A 9,312-nucleotide genomic window follows, 5' to 3' on the forward strand; every position below is an offset into this window, starting at 1 on the left:
CAATATCGGCATTCACTAGAATGCCAAGACAGGCGAATTAGTCATTATTATTCATGTTTATAACGACTCACATAGAGATCCATTACCATCTAAGTAATCATTGAGAAATCATGTTCATGTGCTATGACGATACAATAATACAAAACTATTATACTATTTATATCGGAAAACATCGGGTTTTCCGGGGGAACAACATTATTCACTTTTACTACAACAACTATAATACAAGAAACTATTATGAAAAACATTTCACCTTTGCATGTTTTGAAATCATTTACACGTGTACTTATGGATCATCACACCTTTTTTCGTAAACAATTCAGAAAATATCGGATTTTCTGGGTTTTACAAGCAATACAAAACATTTTCATATCAAAACCTGCTTATGAACTCACCAACATTATATATGTTGACCGTTTTTAAAATAACTCGTGTTCTCAGGTAACCGTTAGAATGAAGAATTATCAAGCATGTGTCTGAATGTCTTTTGTGTGATGTCATTTGATAAACAATTTATTTTTGGAATTATGTAATGTAAACAATGTACTAGATGTGAACAATGACGGTTGTAATGTATTAATGCATGGTGATGTTTATGTTATGTTTCATGTATATTCATTGTGATGATATCTCAATTTAAGTCACACGAGCCCTCGGACGTTTCCGCCGTCTGGTTCGGGGTGTGACACAATTTCAATGGTATAAAAACCTGAAATTTTGGAAAATACTTCTCATTTTCACATTTTCTGATTGGGAGCTTATATCACTGAAATGTTTTATCCTTCCACATGAAATTAGAGTGTATTGACCATTTTGTCTTTCTTTTTAATTTACTAAAGGGTAAATTACACCGTTCGTCCCTCATGCATATGCCAAAATGCAAGTTTAGTCTCTGTTTAAAAAAAATAACTCGGACCGTCCCTATGTATGTTTTCTTGCACGTTTAGTCCCTATTGACATGAAATGACTATTTTGCCCTTAATATTTTTTTTCATTTTCTTTTGTTTGTTTATTAGTTTTAAATCAGAAAAAAAAACAAAACAAATATCCTCACCCCTCCCCCTTTCATTTTCTGCAACAAGATTCTCCCGACCCACCACCAAATATCATCACCAGCTCTTCCAACACCACCACCAATCACCACCAACTCTTCCCTGTTTAGCGCCTTCTCCACAACCCTAATCTCACACAAATGACCACCGATTTCATAGGAAACCACCAATATCGCCATTCACAACCACCGATCTCCATCAAAAACTACCATTGGGACCATCACCTGCCTTACTCTGTCTACTGATCTTCACATGATCAGACTTGTAACTCAAAAGAAAGAAGAATGGTGAAGAGGAATCTGTGATTGAGAGAAAGAGGGGCGGAAGGTGGGGTGATAAAAAAAATAAACTTGCGATCGATCCACCCATCACCTTCATGCTAGATTCAATTCCAATGGTGGAGCTTGATGGTTTCCAAATCTCAGCCACAATGGATGTAACAACTCAATTTTTCAACGAATTTTTCATTTTTAAATAACCAAAACATTCCCATAAAATATGAAATCTCAATAACAATTCTTTCCAAAATCCATAACATCAAACATTTTATTCAAAATATCAGAGCGTCCCCAAATAAAATGCCGAAGAGAGTGCATGTTGCGTCATCATGACGGGCCCTTACCCTAAGGCTCTGAAGTACCTGAAACAATCAACAAACTGTAAGTTAATGCTTAGTGAGTTCCCCAGAGCATACCCCGCACAATCTACACAATCACAAAAGTCATATAAGCTATAACAACTACATATATCACATAAGCCATGCATACAAAACATGTCAGGATGCCATGGGAACCCTACAAGGTCTTATACTGAATGTCACTGGAACCCCCATGTGGTCTTATCTACCTGCCATGGGAACCCCCACATGGTCTCCACTAACTGCCATGGGAACCCCCCACATGGTCTTTACTAACTGCCAGTTGAATCCCCACGTGGTCTTGACTACCAACCATGGGAACCTCGACATGGTCTTCTCTAACTAAGGAAATATCATACAAGCTACCCATGCAACCATACTAAGATGCCATGAAAACCCTCCAAGGACTTATACTAATGCTATAGGAACCCCCTCATGGTCTTAACTAATGCTATGGAAACCCTCCAAGGACTTATACTAATGCACTAGAAATGACCATACTCTTGCATAAGGGAAGATCTAAGAAATGGAAAGCCAAGGTAAAGACTTTTTACCTCCAAATGGTTGCTAACACTGAGTAGATTTTGGATCTACAACCTCCTCCTCACTCCAATCACTTCAACCTTCAAGTTTCCTTCCAAAGAGCACAGATTCACTCTCTAAAGCTCACACACTCAAGAAAGCACTAAGGGACGGCTAGGGTTTGTCTCTGTACAGTAAGGGTGATGAGGGAGGCCACAAATAAGCCATAAGTTCTTTAAATAGGGTACAAACCCCAAAAAATAAGGGTTTCCCTTTACAACATCTATTCGTCGAGTTGGGGCCTTCCAACTCGTCGAGTAGACCTTAAGTCCCGCGTCCAATAAGATCTCCACTCGACGAGTTGGAGCTCCCCAACTCGTCGAGTTCCAGTTTAAAACCATAAGAATCTTGAAAAATAATTGATACCAGAAACGAGCGTTACAAATCTCCCCCAATTGAACTAGACTTCGTTCTCGAAGTATGCTGACGCAAACAAATCCGGGTAGTGGTCTCTCATTTCTTCTTTGGGAATCCATGTCCATTCAAAGCCGCTTTGGTGCTGCCATTTCATTTTCCCTAGCCTCACTTCCTTGTTACGAAGGACCTTAGTCTTCCTATCCAGAACCACAACCGGCCTTTGAATGTAGTTCATGCTCTTATCCACCTGAAAGTCATCCAGAGAAATAACCGTGGCCTTGTCTGTGACACACTTCCGCAGCTGAGACACATGGAAGGTGTTGTGAATCTGGCTAAGCTCGTCTGACAGTTCTATGCAGTATGCTACATTTCCCACTCGGGCAGTAATCCTGAACGGGCCAATATATTGGGGCCCTAACTTGCCCCTCTTCTGAAACCTAATGACACCCTTCCAGGGTGACAATTTCAGCAAAACAAAGTCCCCCAACTGGAACTCGAGGTCTGATCAACACCGGTCAGCATAACTCTTCTGACGGCTCTACGCGACTCGCAGCCTGTCGCACACATGCTGAATCAACTGGTAGTCCTGAGCACCACCTCGGTGCTCCCAATGACATGATGCCCTACCTCGCCCCATCACACAGGGGTCCTACACCTCTAACCATACAACATCTCAAATGGTGGTTGGTAGATACTAGCATGACAACTATTGTTATATGAAAACTCTGCTAGTGGGAGGTATGTATACCAACTCCCTCTAAAGTCTAATACGCATGCCTGCAGCATATCCTCGAGCGTATGAATCGTCCACTCACTCTAACCGTATGTATGGGGGTGGTACGCAGTGCTGAAATGTAACTGGGTGCCCAGTTCCTCATGGAACTTCCTCCAGAACCTGGAGGTGAATCGAACATCGCGGTCCGAGACCAAGGATATTGGCACTCTGTTCCTGACCACCACCTCCCGCACATAGATATATGCTAATTGCTCAGCAGAGATACTCTCGGATATCAGAATAAAATGGGAACTCTTTGTCAATCTGTCCATGATGACCCATATGGCATCCACACCCTCGCTGTCCTCGGTAACTTCATAATGAAGTTCATGGTAATCTCTTCTAATTTCCACATAGGAATGGGTAACGGATGAACCTTGTCGTGAGGCCTCTGATGTTCAGCCTTGACCTTTCTGCAGGTCAAGCACTGCTCCACGAACCATGCAACCTCCCGTTTCATGCAGGGCCACCAGTAACTTAACCTCAAATCCCTGTACATCTTCGTGGCCCCCGGATGAATAGAGAACTTGGACTTGTGTGCCTCTTCCAAGATCTTCTGCCTCACACTTCCAGTTTACGGTACCCATACCCAGCCACACTATGTCAGAAGACCTTGACTATCCCGAACGAACAAGGGAAACTGACCCCGAATCCGCTCAATCTTCCATTTCTCTTTCTTCAAACCCTCCACCTGAGCTTTCTTGATCATTTCCAGCAATGGAGAGATCATCGTCATCCTCAAATAAACGTTCTGAATCGTAGCACCTTCCACCTTGCGGCTCAAAGCATCGGCCACCACGTTGGCCTTCCCTGGATGGTACAAGATCTCATAATCATAATCTTTCACTACATCCAGCCACCTCCTTTGCTGCATGTTTAGGTTCTGTTGATCCATCAAATACTTCAAACTTTTGTGGTTAGTAAAGATGGTGCACCGTACTCCATACAAGTAATGCCTCCAAATCTTGAGGGAAAACACCACTGCCCCTAATTCCAGGTCATGAGTGGGGTATTTCACCTCGTGAAGCTTCATTTGCCTCGAGGTGTACGCGATCACATGCCTCCCTCTACATCAGTACAACGCCTAACCCTGTGATTGACGCATCACAATACACCACCAAATCATCCAACCCATCGGGTAGTGCTAAAATCGGGGCCTCACATAACCTTTGTCTCAAGTTATCGAAAGCCAACTGCTGGTCCGGGCCCCACAGAAAAGTCACATTCTTCTTGGTCAAACGGGTCACAGGTACAACGATCTTGGAGAAATCCTGGATGAATCTCCGATAGTACCCTGCTAAACCTAAGAAGCTACAAATCTCTGATGCATTCTTTGGTACTTCCCACCATATCATTGCCTCAATCTTTGCTGGATCAACCAAAATACCCTCTTGGTTGATGATGTGCCCCAAAAACTGCACCTCTCTCAACCATAAATCACACTTTGAGAACTTGGCATAAATCCTTTCCGTCCTCAGTGCTCCAATACCTCCCTCGGATGTTACTCATGCTGCTCCTTGGTCTTGGAATAAACCAATATATCATCAATAAACATGATCACTGACCGATCCAACATCAACCTACACACCCTGTTCATGAGATCCATGAACGTTGCTGGGGCATTGGTGACCCCGAATGGCATCACGACAAACTCGTAGTGTCCATACCGAGTCCTGAAAGTTGTCTTCTGTATATCCTCGTCCCTAATCCTCATCTTATGGTACCCCGACCGAAGATCAATCTTGGAAAACCAAGATGCACCCTGCAGCTGATCGAACAAATCATCGATCCTCGGGAGCGGATAATGGTTTTTCACCATCAGCTTATTCAGCTCTCGATAATCAATACACATCCTGTATGACCCGTCCTTCTTCACAAATAGGATCGGTGCTCCCCATAGGGAACTGCTAGGTCGAATAAACCCTCGGTCTAGTAGCTCCTGAAGCTGTGTAGACAACTCCTGCATCTCGGGCGGAGCTAGTTGGTATGGTGCCTTGGCTATCGGGGCGACACCTAGCACCAAATCAATGTGAAACTCTACTTGCCTTTTCGGAGGCACCCCAAGCAATTCTTCAGGAAAGACATCTTGATAATCCCGTACAACCGGCATACTGCCCAGGTCTGTCGTGGTTCCAACCCTCGTATCCGAGATGTATGCCAAAAATACCGAACAACCCTGCTGGAGGAGTCTCCTAGCCCTCACAGCTAAACAAAGGGTGGGCCCATATGAGGCCCTCTCTCCATGAATAACTAGTTCTCCCCCACTTGGGGTTTGAACTCTCACCAGCTAACGCTCGCAATCTATCATGACCCCATTGGCCCCTAACCCGTTCATCCCGACGATCACTTTCAGCCCTCGTAACAGTATAGGGACCAAATCAACACGGAACCTCTCCCCATGCACATTCAGGACACAGTCCCAGTACACTCTCGCAACACTCACAGTGCGATCGTCCGCAATCTCAACCTCAAGCGGGGAATCCAAAGTCCCCAGAGCATCCCGAAACTTCTTGCTAAGCGCAAGGGATACAAATGACCAGGTCGCTCCCGAATTAAAAAGAATGTGAGCCGACGTACCATTGACCAAAAGGGTCCCTATACAAGAGCACATGTATATATACATAAGCAATATGAATCAACATCGAGAAGGAAAATAGAATACATACCAGCCACATCGTCTGGCATTGCCCGAGCCTTCTCGGTAGTCAACTGAAATGTGCGGCTCTTCACCGCATGAGCAGCTGCCTTGGCAGGGCGGTCATCAATGATCCTCATTTTTGTGGGCACAGGCGCTGCCACTGCTCCTCCTCCTCCCTGCAACCTCGAACAATCGGCATTTTTATGGCCAGTCTGGTTGCAGTGAAAATAAATCAAGCCCTTCTTGGGGCAGTCCCTGCTCACGTGGCTCGACTAACCACAAGTATAACACACCAGACCTGTCACCCGACAAAGAACACCATGCGATCTCCCACATTTGGCACACCAGCCTAGGCCCTGCTGGCCCCGACTAGAAGAATCTGAAGTCCTAGGCTTCTTCGCTTGACCCCCAGCTGTCTGAACCTGCTCCGACTTTAGCTTAGTGTGAAGCTCCAACTCCATCTCCCGCTCTCAGGCCTTCTCCACCATCTCATTCATGGTTTTGCACCCTGTAAAGCTCACGGATATCATCCCTCAGCATGGCATGATACCTCATCCTCCTCATATCCTCATCCACAGCATACTGTGGGATCAACAATGCTCGCTCCCAAAACTTGGCGGTGATATCCGCCACAGTCTCGGTGGTCTGTTGGAGCTCTTGAGACTCCCTCACTAACCGTTGCACCTCAATAGGTGGTGCAAAATCCATATCAAAGCGCCTGATAAACATCGGCCATGTCATCTCAGCTACACTGGCTGCTCCCACCTGGCTAGTCACCTCCTACTACCAATCCCTGGCTCGGTCCCTAAACATACACGAGGCAACCGCCACCTTTTCCGGATCGGGGCAAAAGTTTGTGTGTTGGGCATTCTCCATGTCTGCCACCCAACGTCGACTAGCTGTGGGGTCCCTGACCTCGAAGAACTAAGGCGCTCCGCACACCTTGAACTCCCTGAACGAGGGAGTTCGGGCCCGACCTGGCCCACAACAATCTCGGCTCGGAAAGACCTGAGACGCTCCTCCATGATCTTCGTCATCCCTTCCTTGAATGTCCCAAAAATCACCGGGGTAGCGTCAAGGATGCCTTACGTAACCTCGGCTGCAATAAGCTCGCGTAGCCTCTCATCAATGGGCTTAGTATCGTAGCCTGACCCGGATCCCGATCCTAATCCCCCTACTCCGTGACGCGCCACAACCATCCTGATCCGAAATAACACAACTAACTGATCAGCATATCCAAAATGGGGATCCTTCCACACCAGTTCTCCTTAGAGCTTCTAGATCTAATATTAGTTCGGGTACAGGTCATGTGCTTTTAGTAGTACGGGCCCAATACTACCTTCCACACCTACCTGTACCTTCCCCAAAGCTCTACCTGATAACTCTAATTTGTCCCCAAACAAAACATATCTCACAGGCTATTGTATATCTCAAATCCTAGGCTATCCTAAGACTTCCTCAATCCCATCAACCAGAACTTAGATCAAACATAACCGGTTGCCTTATGCATGCGAATTATACAAAGAACATGATCAAATAGACTTTTGAATAACAGACTCTAACCTAGGACCACAAACATACAAGGAACAATAAATAAGGCCAAATCAATTATTCTAAGGCTATAAGATCCTCACCGTATACAATTTTAAAAGCATACACATAGCAAATTTTGTTCGACTATCATAATCCAAATATCAGTATAACATGGCTAACATATTGGGGAACCACTTACTTGAGCTCGGCCGATTACGCACATTGCACTCTCCCTTTTCCAGTTTAAGAAATTTCAACTTTGATTTTTGAAAAGAATTTTACCATTTCCTTAGTTTGAGTCCTGACACACCTGAGAGTGTGCCCGAATCCCTCAAACCAAGACACCGATACCAACTTGTAACGACCCAATTTTTCAACGAATTTTTCATTTTAAATAACCAAAACATTCCCATCAAATATGAAATCTCAATAACAGTTGTTTCCCAAATCCATAACATCAAATACTAATTAATAATATGATTCCTTGGATAAGACAAGTCTTAAGAAGGTTTATAACATTCATCAAATGTGGAAAGTTGTGATGTCTTGGATAAGACAAAGACCAACTAGGACCAATTTTGTGAAGTGTTTTGTCTTGATAAAAGCTACACTAACTCTTGAATATTTGTTTGTCGAGAAATGTTTATTGACAAGAGAATCTTATATGTCAAGGAGTAAGTGGGAGTCTTAATGGTCTTGAAAAGTTCAAGAACTAATCAAGAATAAACCTTATCGATCATCACTAACACACGACTTGAGGTTCACAACCTATCGTGTTGACACTATCTTGTTTATGTGTCGTTCCAATTGAGTTAATTATGCATGTGAGTTCTATGAGTTCTCATTTGAACGCATAAAAGGCAAGCACCTTGATCAATGAAAAGTACATTGATAGGAAAGGATGAGCTGCTTAACTACTTGGAAGACATGGTGTGCACTCGTGTTACCATAAGGCAAGAAATCAAGATTGAGAAAGTTCGGTCTATATGAGTTTGGATTTGCCGCAAACTTTGGTTTTGACAAGTTCGCATGGATAGGAACACATACACCATTAAAATCTAAGTGTCATAAAATTCCCTCCTTCATGAAAATGATTGTGAGGAAATGCTTTCACTAAGAGAGATTTTAAGAAGATAGTGATTGTGAAAATTGTTTTCTCGAATTCGATTATGGTTACGGTATCCCTTTCCATGATTCGAATTGTAAGATTTGGCAATTAGTCTGAATTGTTTAGACACACATATGAGCTATCTAAGGCAAAGGTGTATAAGTTTGAGAAGCTTAGATAAAGGATTATCAAAGCATTAGGTATTGGAAATATGAACTTAAGAAATTCAATAGGTATTGTTTTTTGGAAGTTAAGATGTTTTCTGAATACATGTCAAAGCTAGTGGGAGCATAAGTGTTATGCTTATATGATAATAATCATCATGATAGTGGGAGCATAAATGTTATGCTTGTATGAATATTATGGCAAGTATTGCAAGTTAGCAATATTAATTATAGAAAACAAGAGTTATACTTTGCAAAGTCGTAAGGGTTGAAAAGTTGTTTTGCTATAATTAAGGGAGAGAATATTATGCTTCATTTCAAATCTAAAGGCTTAGGTTGTGGAATGTTAACAAATTTAGTCAAGGATACATAGTGCGTTCTCAAAATTTCGATTATGATTATGGCATCCCTCTTCATAATTTGAATTATAAGAACGTGACACATAAAATATTATGGCAGAAGATTG

The sequence above is a fragment of the Lactuca sativa genome, chromosome 4 (assembly GCF_002870075.4).
Source record: "Lactuca sativa cultivar Salinas chromosome 4, Lsat_Salinas_v11, whole genome shotgun sequence".
Lineage (NCBI taxonomy): Eukaryota > Viridiplantae > Streptophyta > Magnoliopsida > Asterales > Asteraceae > Lactuca > Lactuca sativa.